The following is a 17,671-nucleotide window of genomic DNA, read 5'->3' as shown; positions in this document are numbered from 1 at the left end:
TTGATTTCCCCACCCAAAGTTTGGGTGATTCCTCTATCCAGGGTTGTAGGTCTTGGAGTATGGATCATGGTTTTGCCTAGGTGAATTCCCAATGTAGTTGACTTGCTCCTGACTTCCCTCTGCTTCTTCATTCACTCCTTCTTGGGTTGTTGATGAAGTGGTGATTACTGCTACTTGGTTCCTCTCCATCTTCTTGGTTAGGTCAGCCAGCTGCTTGGTAATGAGCTTGTTCTAAGCCAGCAGAGCATCTACATTGTTTAGCTCCATCACTCCTCTAGTGTTCCCTCTTTCGGAAGCATAGAAGTAGTTATTCTCTGCTACAGTTTCAATGACATCTATGGCCTCCTCAATGGTCTTCTTCTTGTTCAAAGATCCTCTGGATGAATGGTCTACGGCCTTCTTTGACTCATAAGAGAGCCCTTCATAGAAAATGTGCAGCTGCACCCATTCGTTGAACATGTCAGGTGGACACCTCCTTGTCAGGTCCTTAAACCTCTCCCATGCTTCATACAGAGTCTCACCATCTTGTTGCCTGAAAGTTTGGACCTCAGCTCTCAGCCTATGGATTCATTGAGGGGCGTAAAATCTTGCCAAGAATTTGTTCACCACATCTTCCCAAGTTGTCAAGCTCTCCTTTGGGAAAGACTCCAGCCACTTGGCTGCCTTATCCTTGAGTGAGAATGGAAATAAGAGCAGTCTATAGGCATCAGGATGAACACCATTAGACTTCACTGTGTCACATATTCTCAGAAAGGTGGTTAAATGTTGATTGGGGTCCTTTTGGACACTCCCTCCGAACGAACAGTTGTTCTGAACAAGGGTGATGAGCTGTGGCTTCAGTTCAAAATTGTTGGCATGGATGGTTGGCTTTTGAATGCTACTTCCACAGTTTTCTGGGTTTGGATTGATGTAAGAGCCTAAAACTCTTCTATCCTCCCCAGCATGATTTGCTCGACCTCCTCCGCCATGGTTGTGAGTCTCCTCCTCACGATGGTCTTCCATGTTTTCTTCCATGTTTGGTTCAAAGTATTCCTCCTCTTCCTCAGCACCAACTACTCTTTTTCCTCTTGCTTCCCTCCTTAATCTAAAGAAGGTTCTCTCAGATTCAGAATCAAAGGAAGTTGAAGCCTCGCTTCTTCTCCCTGTCATACAACCAACAAGTTCAAGCAAGGAAAATAGATGCAGAAAGTATTTCTGTCAGAATGACTATTAGTGTGAGTGATGCAATATATCAAACAGTTAGTGGGTTAGTGAAATGAATTGTAAATAACAGAGAAAAAGTATGGGGGAAGGGAAGAAATTAACTAAAACAGAAAGTAAATGACTCAAACGGAAAATTAAATCAAACAAAAATAAAATGCTCAATCTAGTTATCCTCCAATTTAATCATTGTTGATGCACAATCAATCCCCGGCAACGGCGCCATAAACTTGATGCATGAAAAAATTGTTTCATAACAAATTTTCTTCGGCAAGTGTATCAAATTTGTCGTCAAGTAAAAACTCACAATAGAGTGAGGTCGAATCCCACAGGGATTGATTGATCAAGCAACTTTAGTTAGAGGAATGTTCTAGTTGAGCGAATCAGAATTTGGGTTGAGAATTGCAGAAAATTAAATGGCGGGAAAGTAAATAACAGAAAAGTAAATACTAGAAATAAAGAGCTGAATGTAAATGACGGAAAGTAAATTGCAGAAGCTTAAATGGGAATGGGGTAATTGCTCATAAAAGTAAATGACAGAAATTAAAGAGAATGGGTAAGATCAGAAATGGGGAGTTCATTGGGCTCAGGAGATGTTACATTCTCCGGATTAATTTCATTTTCATCTCTTCCTCAATCACTGCACTCATTGATCTCCTTGGCAATCTTAAGTGATCGAATTACAATTCATTGTAATTCAATCTCTCAAATCTTGACCAATAGCCAATTCCTTGGTCAATTGCTCATGAGAAGAGATGAAGTATGGTCACTGATTATACCACATGCATTTCCCAAATCAAGTATTGAGAGGATTATAGTCACATATCCATCCAAACCCAATTTGGTCCAGCATGAGAAAGCATTTCTAGCATGGTCTCTTCATTCCTTTTTCAAGTTTTAGAAGAGATCCAAGTTTGAATAGCTTCTTTTCCAAGATAACTACCCAATTGGATGAAGATCGAAAGCATTCAAGTAAAATCAAGAGGAAAGATAGAAGAAGAATAATGAAAACTAGTATTGATCCATCAAATTACAACAGAGCTCCCTAACCCAATGAAAGGGGTTTAGTTGTTCATAGCTCTGGAAAATTTAAACAAAGATGGAGAATACATGATGAAACTAGAAGTGCAGAGAAAGTAAAATACAGAGAGTAGTTCTATGCCAAGAGGCTCCCTATAATTTCCAACTCCCAAAATAATTCAAAGCTACTCCTATATATACTACTCTTCTGATCTTCTAGTTGGCTCTTCAAGTCTTGGGTATGGGCCTTTGGATCTTGAGTTTGAAGCAGTTATCTTCTTCATTGGGCTTGGCTTTACTTGCAGAGAGAAAGTGTGAAGTGGGCAGAGACTTTAGCTTAGGACGCTAGTGGTGTTAACTGATGCACGGAAAACTTGTCTCTTAACAAATTTCCTTCGGCAAGTGTACCGAATTTGTCGTCAAGTAAAAACTCACAATAGAGTGAGGTCGAATCCCACAACGAGTGATTGATCAAGCAACTTTAATTAGAGGAGTGTTCTAGTTGAGCAAATCAGAAATTGAGTTGTGAATTGCAGAAAGTTAAATGCGGGAAAGTAAATAACAGAAAGTAAATGCAAAATCTTAAATGGGAATGGGGGAATTGCTCATAAATATAAATGACAGAAATTAAAGAGAATGGGTGAGATCAGAAATGGGGAGTTCATTGGGCTTAGGAGATGTTGCATTCTCCGGATCAATCTCATTTACATCTCTTCCTCAATCAATGCACTCATTGATCTCCTTGGCAATCTTAAGTGATTGAATTACAATTTCTTGTAATTCAATCTCTCAAATCTTGATCAATAGCCAATTCCTTGGTCAATTGCTCATGAGAAGAGATAAAGTATGGTCACTGATTATACCACATGCATTTCCCAAATCAAGCATTCAGAGGATTATAGTCACATATCCATCCAACCCCAATTTGGTCCAGCATGAGAAAGCATTTCTAGCTTGATCTCTTCATTCCTCTTCCAAGGGTTAAAAGAGATCCAAGTATGAATAGTTTCTTTTCCAAGATAACTACTCAATTGGATGAAGATTGAAAGCTTTCAAGTAAAATCAAGAGAAAAGATAGAAGAAGAATAATGAAAACTAGTATTGATCCATCAAATTACAACAGAGCTTCCTAACCCAATGAAAGGGGTTTAGTTGTTCATAGCTCTGGAAAATGAAAACAAAGATGGAGAATACTAATGAAAACTAGAAGTGCAGAGAAAGTAAATACAAGAAGTAGTTCTCTGGTATTTTTCAACTCCCGGAACTCTCAAAATAATTCAAAGCTACTCCTATATATACTACTCTTCTCATCTTCTATCTGGCTCTCCAAGTCTTGGGCCTTTGGATCTTGAGTTTGAAGCAGTTCTTTTCTTTATTTAGGCTTGGCTTTACTTGCAGAGAGAAAGTGTGAAGTAGGCAGAGACTTTAGCTCAGGGCGTTAGGGGTGTTAACGTTTAGTGAAAATATGAGTTCGAGAACGTTAGTGACAATCAACTTTCTCACTAACGTTCCTAAGTAAAAGCCACGTTAACTTCAACGTTAGTGGCACAAACGTTGCCACTAACGTTGCCTCTAGGTCCTTCGCACACGTTATTGGGGCTTAACTTTCCCAATAACGTTGAAAAGCCCCCCTTGCTCCTACGTTAGAGCCCACGTTAACTTAGTTAACGTGGCTCTTTAAAGTGGGCTTGCCATCCTTCGAGAACGTTAGTGACACTCAACATTGTCACTAACGTTCCAATGTGCCCCCATGTCTCACGTTAGAGCCCACGTTAATTTAGTTAACGTGGCTCTTTAACGTGGCATTGCTTAGCCATCCCCAATGTTAGTGACAATGTTGAGTGTCACTAACGTTGGCTCATTTTTTACTCATCCACGTTAGCTTCCACGTTAACTAAGTTAACGTGGGAGTTAACGTGGCTCATAGTGGCTTGTGTGGCTCCTTCCAACGTTAGTGACAATGTTGAGTGTCACTAACGTTGGCCATCACCTTCTTCTTTCACGTTAGCCTCCACGTTAACTAAGTTAACGTGGAAGTCAACATGGCTCCTTGGGGTTGTGTGGTTGCTTCCAACGTTAGTGACAATGTTAGGTGTCACTAACGTTGTCGACCACCCTTGCCTCTTCACGTTAGCTCCCACGTTAACCAAGTTAACGTGGGAGTTAACGTGGCATTGTGCACTTAAGACAACGTTAGTGACAATGTTGAATGTCACTAACGTTTTCTTTCTTTCCCTTTTTAACGTTAGAGGCCACGTTAACTAAGTTAATGTCGACTCTAACGTGGCCACTTGTGAGCATTGGCCAACGTTAGTGATAATGTTAAGTGTCACTAACGTTGACTCAAATTCCCTTTTTCACATTAGAGTTCACGTTAACTTAGTTAACGTGACTCTTAACGTGGGTAATGATGGCTTTGAGAGCGTCATTGGCAGTCACTTTTCTCATTAACGTTGCAAGTTACCTCCCATTCCTTGCTTCCTTTGGTCCTGAAATCAGGCAATAGAGTGCATCAAAGTTCTAGTCCAAGTCATGGGTAATGCAGAATACAATTTGTTACTAAACTCATGCAAAATCCTCATGAATTCATGTAAAATGCACAATGTATGCTTGAATCAAGGTGTAAGTGAATATCTACCCAAAACTAGCTTATTTCCTAAGAAAATGCATGAAACTATCCTAAAATCAGTAAAGAAAAGGTCAGTAAAATTGGCCAAAATGCCCTGGCATCACAACACTAAACTTAAAGCTTGCTTGTCCCTAAGCAAGTACTGGAACAAGAGAATGATGAATAGGATACCAAGAGAAATGAGTCATTCTTGTGGAAGTCATGTCCCTGGTTTTATGGTGGTTTCATGCATAGCAACTTAGGTTCATTCCTGGCTTTCAGACCTTTATCATATCCTAGAATACTCACTATGCTTACATCCCATGAGACTTTTATTTATTGATCCTTTTGTTGTTATTTCAGGGCTTATTTGTGTTCTTAGGCTAAGTGTTCTGTAAGGGGGCAACTCTTTAAGATAAGCTTTCAGCCAACACTCCCGAACCAGTTGGTTCAAGGTGCTAGGTGTTGAGACACCCCTAAGGACTTACTCCCTCAAGTCTCTCCCCCATACATACACACCACAGGCATATAGTTTATTCATTTTCTTTTCTTGAGGCCTTGGTGTCCAGCACCTCTTTGGATTACTAAATGTTCTGTGGTGAGGGTTACTCTTGATAGTGGACTTTCAGCTGATAATCCCGAGTTAGTTAACCCAAGTTACCAAGTGATAAGGCACCCCTAAGAGCTTATTCATCCAAGTCGATCCCTCATACAGGAACATCACAGACACATGCCTCAAGATTTAAAACCATTGGTGCCTAGCCTTATTGCTTAGTCTTTTTCTTTTATTCCTCAGCTTTGATTGTTCTTTCCCTTTTTTTTTCTTATTAGGATTTTCTTATTTATCTAGTCTCATGGGGTGTGTCTCCAGTATAGTATTCATGACAGATAGTTGTCTTCCCACCTTATGGTTGAACCAACTTAGCTAACTTATGATCACACCAAAAACTCATGAATGCACTTCCATATTATGAACTCCACTCTGGTCTTTTTTTAAAAACAACTCATTTTCTTTTCATTTGATTTCAAGGGACAAACATACAATTAAGTAAGGAGATGGTGTAGTAACATAAAGACTAGCACACAGAGACTTTCTTCAATACCAAAAACTTAAAAGACAGAATTGAAAAAGGTTTAAACATAACATGGAAGCAAGTTCTATTTCATACAAGATCTTCCTTATTTAAAACATAGAGAAAGATGGAACAAAGAAGGAACTCCACCACCTTTTACTCTTGTGGATGTCCATGCTCTCCTTCTTGATTGTTTGTGCTCCCACTTCCCTTGCCTTTTCCAAGCAGCTTCTTCCAGAAACCACCATCTTCCATCTTCTTCTTGAGTGTTTCCTTTTGTTGTTTCACCTTCTTTTCCTCTTGTTCTACAAAATCCTTTTGGTCCTCATCATATGTAGGGATGGCATAGTGTAGATGATGCAGATTATGGGACATATAGTTCAACTTGGCTTGAGTGTTGACGTAGAACTCCTCCCGATGTAGTTGCCGTCCTTCATTAAGCACAGTGAACTCATTGAATGCTTTCATCTGGGCTAGTTGTCGCTGATTGAGTTCATGCAAATGCTTATCTTGACGTTCTTGCCTCTCGGTAACTTGGTGGATGGTTTGAGTGAGCTGGGAGTATTGTTCCTGTTGCTGCTCCATTTGTTGCTGAGCAGGTGTAGTATAGGTGGTACGCGGAATTGTGATTACACTTTAATTATGTAAAGTTCATTGCTCTTTCTTTCCCTGGAAATGGCGCCAAAAACATGATGCCAAAACCACGGTTCACAACTCCGTGTAACTGACCAGCAAGTGCACTAGGTCGTCCAAGTAATACCTTACGTGAGTAAGGGTCGAATCCCACGGAGATTGTTGGTATGAAGCAAGCTATGGTCACCTTGCAAATCTCAGTTAGGCAGATATAAATTGATAATGGTGTTTTCGAATAATAGTTAATAGAATAGGGATAGAAATACTTATGTAATTCATTGGTGAGAATTTCAGATAAGCGAATAGAGATGCTTTCGTTCCTCTGAACCTCTGCTTTCCTGCTATCTTCATCCAATCAGTCTTACTCCTTTCCATGGCTGGCTTTATGTGATACATCACCACTGTCAATGGCTACTTTCGGTCATCTCTCGGGAAAATGATCCAATGCCCTGTCACGGCACGGCTAATCGTCTGGAGGCATCACCCTTGTCAATGGCTTCATCTTATCCTCTCAGTGAAAATGGTCAACGCACCCTGTCACGGCACGGCTATTCATCTGTCGGTTCTCGATCATGCTGGAATAGGATTTACTATCCTTTTGCGTCTGTCACTAACACCCCGCAATCGCGAGTTTGGAGCTCGTCACAATGATTCATTCATTGAATCCTACTCGGAATACCACAGACAAGGTTTAGACCTTCCGGATTCTCTTGAATGCCGCCATCATTCTAGCTTACACCACGAAGATTCTGGTTAGGAGATCTAAGAGATACTCATTCAGTCTAAGGTAGAACGGAAGTGGTTGTCAGGCACGCGTTCATAGGGAATGATGATGATTGTCACATTCATCACATTCAGATTGAAGTACGAATGAATATCTTAGAAGCGAAATAAGATGAATTGAATAGGAAACAGTAGTACTTTGCATTAATCTTTGACGAACAGCAGAGCTCCACACCTTAATCTATGGAGTGTAGAAACTCTACCGTTAAAAATACATAAGTGAAAGGTCCAGGCATGGCCGAATGGCCAGCCCCTCTGATCTAAGAACCAGGCGTCCAAAGATGGTCAAAAAGACTAGTGAAAGGTCCTATTTATAATAAACTAGCTACTAGGGTTTACATGAGTAAGTAATTGATGCATAAATCCACTTCCGGGGCCCACTTGGTGTGTGCTTGGGCTGAGCTTTAGCTTTCCACATGCAGAGGCCATTTGTGGAGTTGAACGCCAGGTTTTGATCCATTTCTGGCGTTCAACTCTGGTTTTGGATCATTTTCTGGCGCTGGACGCCAGAATTGGGCAGAGAGCTGGCGTTGAACGCCAGTTTGCATCGTCTAAACTTGGCCAAAGTATGGACTATTATATATTGCTGGAAAGCCCTGGATGTCTACTTTATAACGCAGTTGGAAGCTTGCCGTTTTGAGTTCTGTAGCTCCAGAAAATCCATTTTGAGTGCAGGGAGGTTAGAATCCAACAGCATCAGCAGTCCTTCTTCATCCTCTGAATCTGATTTTTGCTCAAGTCCCTCAATTCCAGCCAGAAAATACCTGAAATCACAGAAAAACACACAAACTCATAGTAAAGTCCAGAAATTTGAATTTAACATAAAAACTAAAGAAAACATCCCTAAAAGTAGCTGAATCCTACTAAAAACATACTAAAAACAATGCCAAAAAGCGTATAAATTATCCGCTCATTACAACACCAAACTTAAATTGTTGCTTGTCCCCAAGCAACTGAAAATCAAATAGGATAAAAAGAAGAGAATATGCTATAAATTCCAAACTATCAATGAAACATAGCTCCAATCAAATGAGCGGGACTTATACCTTTTTGCCTCTTGAATAGTTTTGGCATCTCACTCTATCCATTGAGGTTCAGAATGATTGGCATCTATAGGAACTCAGAGTTCAGATATTGTTATTGATTCTCCTAGTTCAGTATGATGATTCTTGAACACAGCTGTTTCATGAGTCTTGGCCGTGGCCCTAAGCACTTTGTTTTCCAGTATTACCACCGGATACATAAATGCCACAGACACATAATTGGGTGAACCTTTTCAGATTGTGACTCAGCTTTGCTAAAGTCCCCAATTAGAGGTGTCCAGGGTTCTTAAGCACACTCTTTTTTTTTTTGCTTTGGACCTTGACTTTAACCGCTCAGTCTCAAGTTTTCACTTGACACCTACACGCCACAAGCACATGGTTAGGGATAGCTTGGTTTAGCCGCTTAGACCAGGATTTTATTCCTTTAGGCCCTCCTATCCACTGATGCTCAAAGCCTTGGGATCCTTTTTATTTGCCCTTGCCTTTTGGTTTTAAGGGTTATTGGCTTTTTGCTCTTGCCTCTTGGTTTTAAGAGCTTTTGGCTTTTTCTGCTTGCTTTTTCTTTTTCTTTCTATTTTTTTTTCTGCAAGCTTTGCTCTTTGCTGCTTTTTCTTGCTTCAAGAATCATTTTTATGATTTTTCAGATTATCAAATAACATGTCTCCTAGTCATCATTCTTTCAAGAGCCAACATATTTAACATTCTTAAACAACAACTTCAAAAGACATATGCACTGTTCAAGCATTCATTCAGAAAACAAGAAGCATTGTCACCACATGAATATAATTAAACTAAGTTCAAGGATAAATTCGAAACTCATGTACTTCTTGTTCTTTTGAATTAAAACATTTTTCATTTAAGAGAGGTGATGGATTTATAGGACATTCATAACTTTAAGACATAGTTACTAACTACTAATGATCATTTAGTGAAGACACAAACATAGATAAGCACATAACATAGAAAACGAAAAACAGAAGAAATAAGAACAAGGAATGAATCCACCTTAGTGATGGTGGCGTTTCCTTCTTGAGGAACCAATGATGTCCTTGAGCTCTTCTATGTCTCTTCCTTGTCTTTGTTGCTCCTCCCTCATTGCTTTTTGATCTTCTCTAATTTCATGAAGGATGATGGAGTGCTCTTGATGTTCCACCCTTAGTTGCTTCCAATAATTGTGTGGAAGAAAATGTCTCCCCTGAGGTATCTCAGGGATCTCTTGATTTGCAGTCAAATGTTCTACCACTGAGCTATAGACCCTTGATGGAAGCTTTTGTCTTCCCTTTTCCTCTTTCTAGAGGTTTCTCTGGCCTTAAGTGCCATCAATGGTTATGGAAAAAAAAATAAAAAGCTTATGCTTTTACCACACCAAACTTAGAATGTTGCTCGCCCTCGAGCAAAAGAAGAAAGAATAGAGGAAGAAGAATAAGATATGGAGGAGATGGGGGGATGTGTGTATTCGGCCATATGGGTGGGATTGGGTGGGAAAGAGATATTGAATTTTGTAGGTAAGTGGGATGTATGGATGTGAGTGGTGAATGGAAAACAGAAGGGATGGTCATGAATGGAGAGAGAGGGTGAGGTAGGTGGAGATCCTGTGGGGTTCACAGATCCTGAGATGATCCTGTGGTGTCCTACAGATCTTGAGGTAATCCTGTGGTGTCCACAGATCCGGAGGTGTCAAGGATTTACATCCCTGCACCCATTAGGCATGTAAAATGCCCTTGCACACAACTCTGGGCGTTCAGCGCCAGGTTGGTGCCCACTTTGGGCGTTCAACGCCCATTTGTTGCCATTTCTAGCGTTGAACACCAGAACCATGCTTGTTCTGGGTGTTCAGCGCCAAGATGCTGCCCATTTTGGGCATTCAGCGCCAGAACCATGCTCTGTTCTGGCGTTGAACGCCAGGCAGATGCTCCTCTAGGGTGTGATTTTTCTTCTGCTATTTTTGATTCCATTTTCAATTTTTATATTTATTTTGTGACTCCACATGATCATGAACCTAATAAAACATGAAAAACAAAAACAAAATTAGATAGATAAACATTGGGTTGCCTCCTAACAAGCGCTTCTTTAATGTCAATAGCTTGACAGTGGGCTCTCATGGAGCCTCACAGATGTTCAGAGCATTGTTGAAACTCTCCAACACCCAACTTAGAGTTTGGATATGGGAGTTCAACACCAAACTTAGAGTTTGGTTGTGGCCTCCCAACACCAAACTTAGAGTTTGACTGTGGGGGCTTGGGTTGACTCTTCTATGAGAGAAGCTTTTCATGCTTCCTCTCCATGGTTGCAGAGGGAGATCCTTGAGTTTTAAACACAAGGGAGTCCTCATTCCATTGAAGGACTAGTTCACCTCTGTCAACATCAATCACAGTTCTTGCTGTGGCTAGGAAAGGTCTTCCTAGGATGATGGATTCATCCTCTTCCTTTCCAGTATCCAGGACTATGAAATCAGCAGGGATGTAAAGGCCTTCAACCTTTACTAACACGTCCTCTACTTGTCCATAAGCCTGTTTTCTTGAATTATCTGCCATCTCTAATGAGATTTTAGCAGCTTGCACCCCATAGATTCCCAGTTTCTCTATTACAGAGAGGGGCATGAGGTTTATTCCTGAAACAAGGTCACACAGAGCCTTAAAGATCATGGTGCCTATGGTACAGGGTATTATGAACTTTCCAGGATCCTGTCTCTTCTGAGGCAATGTCAGTTGATCCAGATCACTTAGTTCATTGATGAACAAGGGAGGTTCAACTTCCGAAGTATCAATGCCAAATAATTTGGTATTCAGCTTCATAATTGCACCAAGAAACTTGGCAGTTTGCTCTTCAGTAACATCCTTATTCTCTTCAGAAGAGGAATACTCATCAGAGCTCATGAAGGGCATAAGGAGGTTCAATGGAACCTCTATGGTCTCTAGATGAGCCTCAGAGTCCTTTGGTTCCTCAAAGGGAAGCTCCTTATTGATCACTGGACATCCTAGGAGGTCTTCCTCCTTGGGATTCACGTCCTCCTCTCCTTCTTTAGGTTCGGCCATGGTGCTTATGTCAATGGCCTTGCACTCTCCTTTTGGATTCTCTTCTGTATTGCTTGGGAGAGTACTAGGAGGGATTTCAGTGATCCTTTTACTCAGCTGGCCCACTTGTGCTTCCAGATTTCTAATGGAAGATCTTGTTTCATTCATGAAACTTACAGTGGCCTTAGATAGATCAGAGACTAAGTTTGTTAAATTAGAAGTATTTTGTTCGGAGTTCTCTGTCTGTTGCTGAGTGGATGATGGAAAAGGTTTATTATTGTTAAACCTGTTTCAGCCACCATTATTAAAGCCTTGTTGAGGCTTTTGATCCTTCAATGAGAAATTTGGATGATTTCTCCATGATGAGTTATAGGTGTTTCCATAAGGTTCACCTAAGTAATTCACCTCTGCTATTGCAGGGTTCTCAGGATCATAAGCTTCTTCTTCATAAGAAGCCTCTTGAGTACTGTTCGATGCAGCTTGCATTCCATTCAGACTCTGAGAAATCATATTGACTTGCTGAGTCAATATTTTGTTCTGAGCCAATATGGCATTCAGAGTATCAACTTCAAGAACTCCCTTCTTCATAGGCGTCCCATTATTCACAGGATTCCTCTCAGAAGTGTACATGAACTGGTTATTAGCAACCATGTCAATGAGTTCTTGAGCTTCTGCAGACGTTTTCTTTAGGTGAATGGATCCACCTGCAGAAGTATCCAATGACATCTTAGATAACTCAGACAGACCATCATAGAATATATCCAGGATGGTCCATTCCGAAAGCATGTCAGAAGGACACTTTTTGGTCAGTCCTTTGTATCTCTCCCAAGCTTCATAGAGGGATTCACCTTCCTTCTGTCTGAAGGTTTGAACATCCACTCTAAGCTTGCTCAGCTTTTGAGGAGGAAAGAACTTGGCTAAGAAAGCCTTGACCAGCTTATCCCAAGAGTTCAGGCTATCCTTAGGTTGAGAGTCCAACCATATTCTAGCTCTGTCTCTTACAGCAAATGGGAAAAGCATGAGCCCGTAGACTTCAGGATCTACTCCATTAGTCTTAACAGTATCACAGATCTGCAAGAATTCAGTTAAGAACTGAAAAGGATCTTCAGATGGAAGTCCATGAAACTTGCAGTTTTGCTGCATTAGAGAAACTAATTGAGGTTTCAGCTCAAAGTTATTTGCTCCAATGGCAGGAATAGAGATGCTTCTTCCATGTAAATTAGAATTAGGTGCAGTAAAGTCACCAAGCATTCTCCTTGCATTATTATTATTTTCGGCTGCCATCTCCTCTTCCTGTTCGAAAATTTCTGAAAGGTTATCTCTGGATTGTTGTAATTTAGCTTCTCTTAGTTTTCTCTTCAGAGTCCTTTCAGGTTCTGGATCTGCTTCAACAAGAATATTCTTGTCCTTGCTCCTGCTCATATGACAAAGAAGAGGGCACAGAAAAAATAATAATAATAATATGGATCCTTTATACCACAGTATAGGGATCCCTTTGTGAGTGGGAGAAAAGAGGGAGACAAAGAATGTAATGTAATGGAAGAAACACAACTGTGAGGAGGGTATAGATGTGAGATGAGATGTTAGTAGATGAATAAATAAATAGAATGAGATAGGAGAGGGAGAATTTTCGAAAATAATTTTTGAAAAAGGGTTAGTGATTTTCGAAAATAGTTTTTGAAAAAAGGTTAGTAATTTTTTTTGAAAAAATTTAAAATCAAAAATAAAAATAATTAGTTAATTAAAAAGAAATTTTTGAAAAAGGGGGAAGATATTTTCGAAAATTAGAGAGAGAGAGTTAGTTAGGTAGTTTTGAAAAAGATAAGAAACAAACAAAAGGTTAGTTAGTTAGTTGAAACAATTTTTGAAAATCAATTTTGAAAAGATAAGAAGATAGGAAGTTAGAAAAGATATTTTGAAAATTTTTTTTGAAAAAGGTATGATGAGAAGATATTTTTTTGAAAAGATATGATTTGAAATTAGTTTTGAAAAAGATTTGATTTTTAAAATCACAATTAATGACTTGATTCACAAGAAATCATAAGATATGATTCTAGAACTTAAAGCTTGAATCTTTCTTAAGAAGTAAGTAACAAACTTGAAATTTTTGAATCAAAACATTAATTGCTATTGTTATTTTCGAAAATTTGGTATAAAAATAAGAAAAAGATTTTTGAAAAATATTTTTGGAATTTTCAAAAATAACTAAGAAATTTGAAAAAGATTTGATTTTTGAAAAAGATTTTGAAAAAGATAAGATTTTCAAATTGAAAATTTGATTTGACTCATAAGAAACAATTTGATTTTAAAAAATTTTGAAAAAGTCAATCCAAATTTTCGAATTTGATGAGAGAAAAAGGGAAAGATATATTTTTATTTTTTTGAACTTTTATGATGAGAGAGAAAAACAAGAAAAATGATGCAATGCATGAAAGTTATGGATCAAAACAATGAATGCATGCAAGAATGCTATGAATGTCAAGATGAACACCAAGAATACTATGAAGATCATGATGAACATCAAGAACACAATTTTGAAAAATTTTTAATGTAAAGAAAACATGCAAGACACCAAACTTAGAATTCTTTAATGCTTAGACACTAAGAATTCAAGAATGCATATGAAAAACAAGAAAAGACACAAAACATGCAAATGCAAAGATCAAACAAGAAGACTTACCAAGAACAACTTGAAGATCATGAAGAACACTATGAATGCATGATTATTTTCGAAAAATGCAAGATGCACATGCAATTGACACCAAACTTATAACATGACACATGACTCAAACAAGAAACACAAAAAATATTTTTGATTTTTATGATTTTCTAATTTTTTGTTTTTTGGATTTTTGTTTTATATTTTTCAAAAATTATTTAGAAAAGAGAAAAATAAGGATTCAAAATTTTTAATATGAATTCCAGGAATCTTATGCTCTAAAGCTCCAATCAAAGGGTCAGGCATGGCTTAATAGCCAGCCAAGCTTTAGTATGTAACTCAGACATGACACGCCTGACATACCCTATCCAGAAGGATTGGGCATGGCTCCATTGAGGTGATTAGTTGAAGACCAATCCCAAAGCAGTTTGGGTATGGCTTTACAGCCAGATAGGCCTCAACATGCTACCATGAAACTCTATAATTCATTCTTGAAAGTTTTGAAGCCATAGAATAATTTATTTTTGAAAACATTATTTTTATTATATTTTTGAAAACTTTTTTTTTTAAGATTTTTTCGAAAACAAAGGAGAAATTTTTGAAAAATTTTTTGAAAAATTTTTGAAAAGAAAACAAAAAGAAAATTTACCTAATCTGAGCAACAAGATGAACCGTTAGTTGTCCAAACTCGAACAATCCCCGGCAACAGCGCCAAAAACTTGGTACGCGGAATCGTGATTACACTTTAATTATGTAAAGTTCATTGCTCTTTCTTTCCCTGGAAATGGCACCAAAAACATGATGCCAAAACCACGGTTCACAACTCCGTGTAACTGACCAGCAAGTGCACTGGGTCGTCCAAGTAATACCTTACGTGAGTAAGGGTCGAATCCCACGGAGATTGTTGGTATGAAGCAAGCTATGGTCACCTTGCAAATCTCAGTTAGGCAGATATAAATTGATAATGGTGTTTTCGAATAATAGTTAATAGAATAGGGATAGAAATACTTATGTAATTCATTGGTGAGAATTTCAGATAAGCGAATAGAGATGCTTTCGTTACTCTGAACCTCTGCTTTCCTGCTATCTTCATCCAATCAGTCTTACTCTTTTCCATGGCTGGCTTTATGTGATACATCACCACTGTCAATGGCTACTTTCGGTCATCTCTCGGGAAAATGATCCAATGCCCTGTCACGGCATGGCTAATCGTCTGGAGGCATCACCCTTGTCAATGGCTTCATCTTATCCTCTCAGTGAAAATGGTCAACGCACCCTGTCACGGCACGGCTATTCATCTGTCGATTCTCGATCATGCTGGAATAGGATTTACTATCCTTTTGCGTCTGTCACTAACGCCCCGCAATCGCGAGTTTGGAGCTCGTCACAGTCATTCATTCATTGAATCCTACTCGGAATACCACAGACAAGGTTTAGACCTTCCGGATTCTCTTGAATGACGCCATCATTCTAGCTTACACCACGAAGATTCTGGTTAGGAGATCTAAGAGATACTCATTCAGTCTAAGGTAGAACGGAAGTGGTTGTGAGGCACGCGTTCATAGGGAATGATGATGATTGTCACGTTCATCACATTCAGATTGAAGTACGAATGAATATCTTAGAAGCGAAATAAGATGAATTGAATAGGAAACAGTAGTACTTTGCATTAATCTTTGAGGAACAGTAGAGCTCCACACCTTAATCTATGGAGTGTAGAAACTCTACCGTTAAAAATACATAAGTCAAAGGTCAAGGCATGGCCGAATGTCCAGCCCCTCTGATATAAGAACCAGGTGTCCAAAGATGGTCAAAAAGACTAGTGAAAGGTCCTATTTATAATAAACTAGCTACTAGGGTTTACATGAGTAAGTAATTGATGCATAAATCCACTTCCGGGGCCCACTTGGTGTGTGCTTGGGCTGAGCTTTAGCTTTCCACGTGCAGAGGCCATTTGTGGAATTGAACACCAGGTTTTGATCCATTTCTGGCGTTCAACTCTGTTTTTGGATCCTTTTCTGGCGCTGGACGCCAGAATTGGGCAGAGAGCTGGCGTTGAACGCCAGTTTGCGTCATTTAAACTTGGCCAAAGTATAGACTATTATATATTTCTGGAAAGCCCTGGATGTCTACTTTCCAACGCAATTGGAAGCACGCCGTTTTGAGTTCTGTAGCTCCAGAAAATCCATTTTGAGTGCAGGAAGGTCAGAATCCAACAGCATCAGCAGTCCTTCTTCATCCTCTGAATCTGATTTTTGCTCAAGTCCCTCAATTCCAGCCAGAAAATACCTGAAATCACAGAAAAACACACAAACTCATAGTAAAGTCCAGAAATGTGAATTTAACATAAAAACTAAAGAAAACATCCCTAAAAGTAGATGAATCCTACTAAAAACATACTAAAAACAATGCCAAAAAGCGTATAAATTATTCGCTCATCAATAGGCCATACCCTGGGTTGTCATTAGCCTCCCTGGGTTAACCCAGTCTGGATTACTATCCTCAAAGACCACCTTGGCCTTTGTGCACAATCGGAGAATGGTGCTGGGGTACCAAAGCCTGGCACCTGATTCAAGCTTCTCAGCTGAATCTTGAATTCCCTCAGCTATAAGTTCATGCACGTTGATTTCTCCACCTTGTACTAGGCAATGTACCATAGTTGCTCGATTAATATTTACCTCTGAATTATTTGCAGCTGGGAGAATGGACCTCCTCACGAGTTCAAACCACCCCTTGGCTTCTGGGCAAAGGTCTCCCCTCTTGATGAATCGGGGTCTCCCATCTCCATACCTCTCCCAGTCAGCTGCTATAACACAAATGTCGGTCACTATCTCAATGAGCTCATCATTGTCTTGACTTTTACTTATCCTTGTATGATAGCTAGACTCATCAAAGTGTGGTGATTTCAGGTGAAGAGTTCTTATTATAGCATTTGGACTGAAGTCTACCTCCTTTCCCCTTACATAGCTTTTGAAGGTTGGGGCTCTGATTTTGTCTTCTCTGACCACATTTGTGTAGAACTCTTTGATGAGGTTTGCATTGATCTTCCCCTCTGGATTGGTGAGCAATTGCCACCCTCTTTCTTTAATCTTCTCCCGAATCTGTGGGCATTTGTCTTCATTGATTTGGAAGGTTAACTCGGGCAGTATCTTTTTGAGCTTTATCCGCTCAAATTCTCGTTCATGGAAGGCAGTCTTGAATCTCTTCTCGTCGAAGGGAATGTTCTCCTTTGGTTCCTTCCTCTTCTACCTCTTGGAACTTGATGATGCCATGAATGAAGTTAAAGCAAAACAGGTGTAGTGAAGGGAAGTGATGTGGGGTTTAGAGAGTGGGATGTTGAAGAATTGGTTGCTGGAAAGTGAAGTGCAAGGGGTATGAATTTCGAATGTGGAGATGGTGTGAATTTGATTCACTTATATAGAGAAGTGATGAAGAGATGAAAGGTGTGGATTGATGGAGTTGGTGTATGATGAACGGATGGGGATGTGTATGGAGTAAGCACGAGGATTCTCAACTTTATGATGGAGTTAGTTCGCTTTCCAAGTTTGTTCTTCCTCCAATGTTGCATGGCAACCATTCCCAATGCATTCCCCCTTGAGGCACGTGTGTAGTGCCCTCTTCATGAAGTGGCCGAATCT

The 17,671-nt window shown here is 39.5% G+C and overlaps 2 non-coding genes across 2 annotated transcripts; both read left to right on the top strand.

Annotated features, from left to right (window-relative positions):
• The first annotated feature begins 457 nt into the window (after positions 1–457).
• Positions 458–561, top strand: LOC112726035 (small nucleolar RNA R71). Its single transcript, XR_003165106.1, has one exon. It is a non-coding gene; the product is annotated as a small nucleolar RNA R71 (small nucleolar RNA).
• Positions 562–12,154: 11,593 nt separating this feature from the next.
• LOC112725880 (small nucleolar RNA R71) lies at positions 12,155–12,262 on the top strand. Its single transcript, XR_003164961.1, has one exon. It is a non-coding gene; the product is annotated as a small nucleolar RNA R71 (small nucleolar RNA).
• The last annotated feature ends 5,409 nt before the right edge of the window (positions 12,263–17,671 follow it).

Source organism: Arachis hypogaea, chromosome 11 (assembly GCF_003086295.3).
Source record: "Arachis hypogaea cultivar Tifrunner chromosome 11, arahy.Tifrunner.gnm2.J5K5, whole genome shotgun sequence".
Classification (NCBI taxonomy): domain Eukaryota; kingdom Viridiplantae; phylum Streptophyta; class Magnoliopsida; order Fabales; family Fabaceae; genus Arachis; species Arachis hypogaea.
The sequence above is the reverse complement of the archived record's forward strand: the minus strand, read 5'-3'. Positions and strand labels throughout refer to the sequence as shown.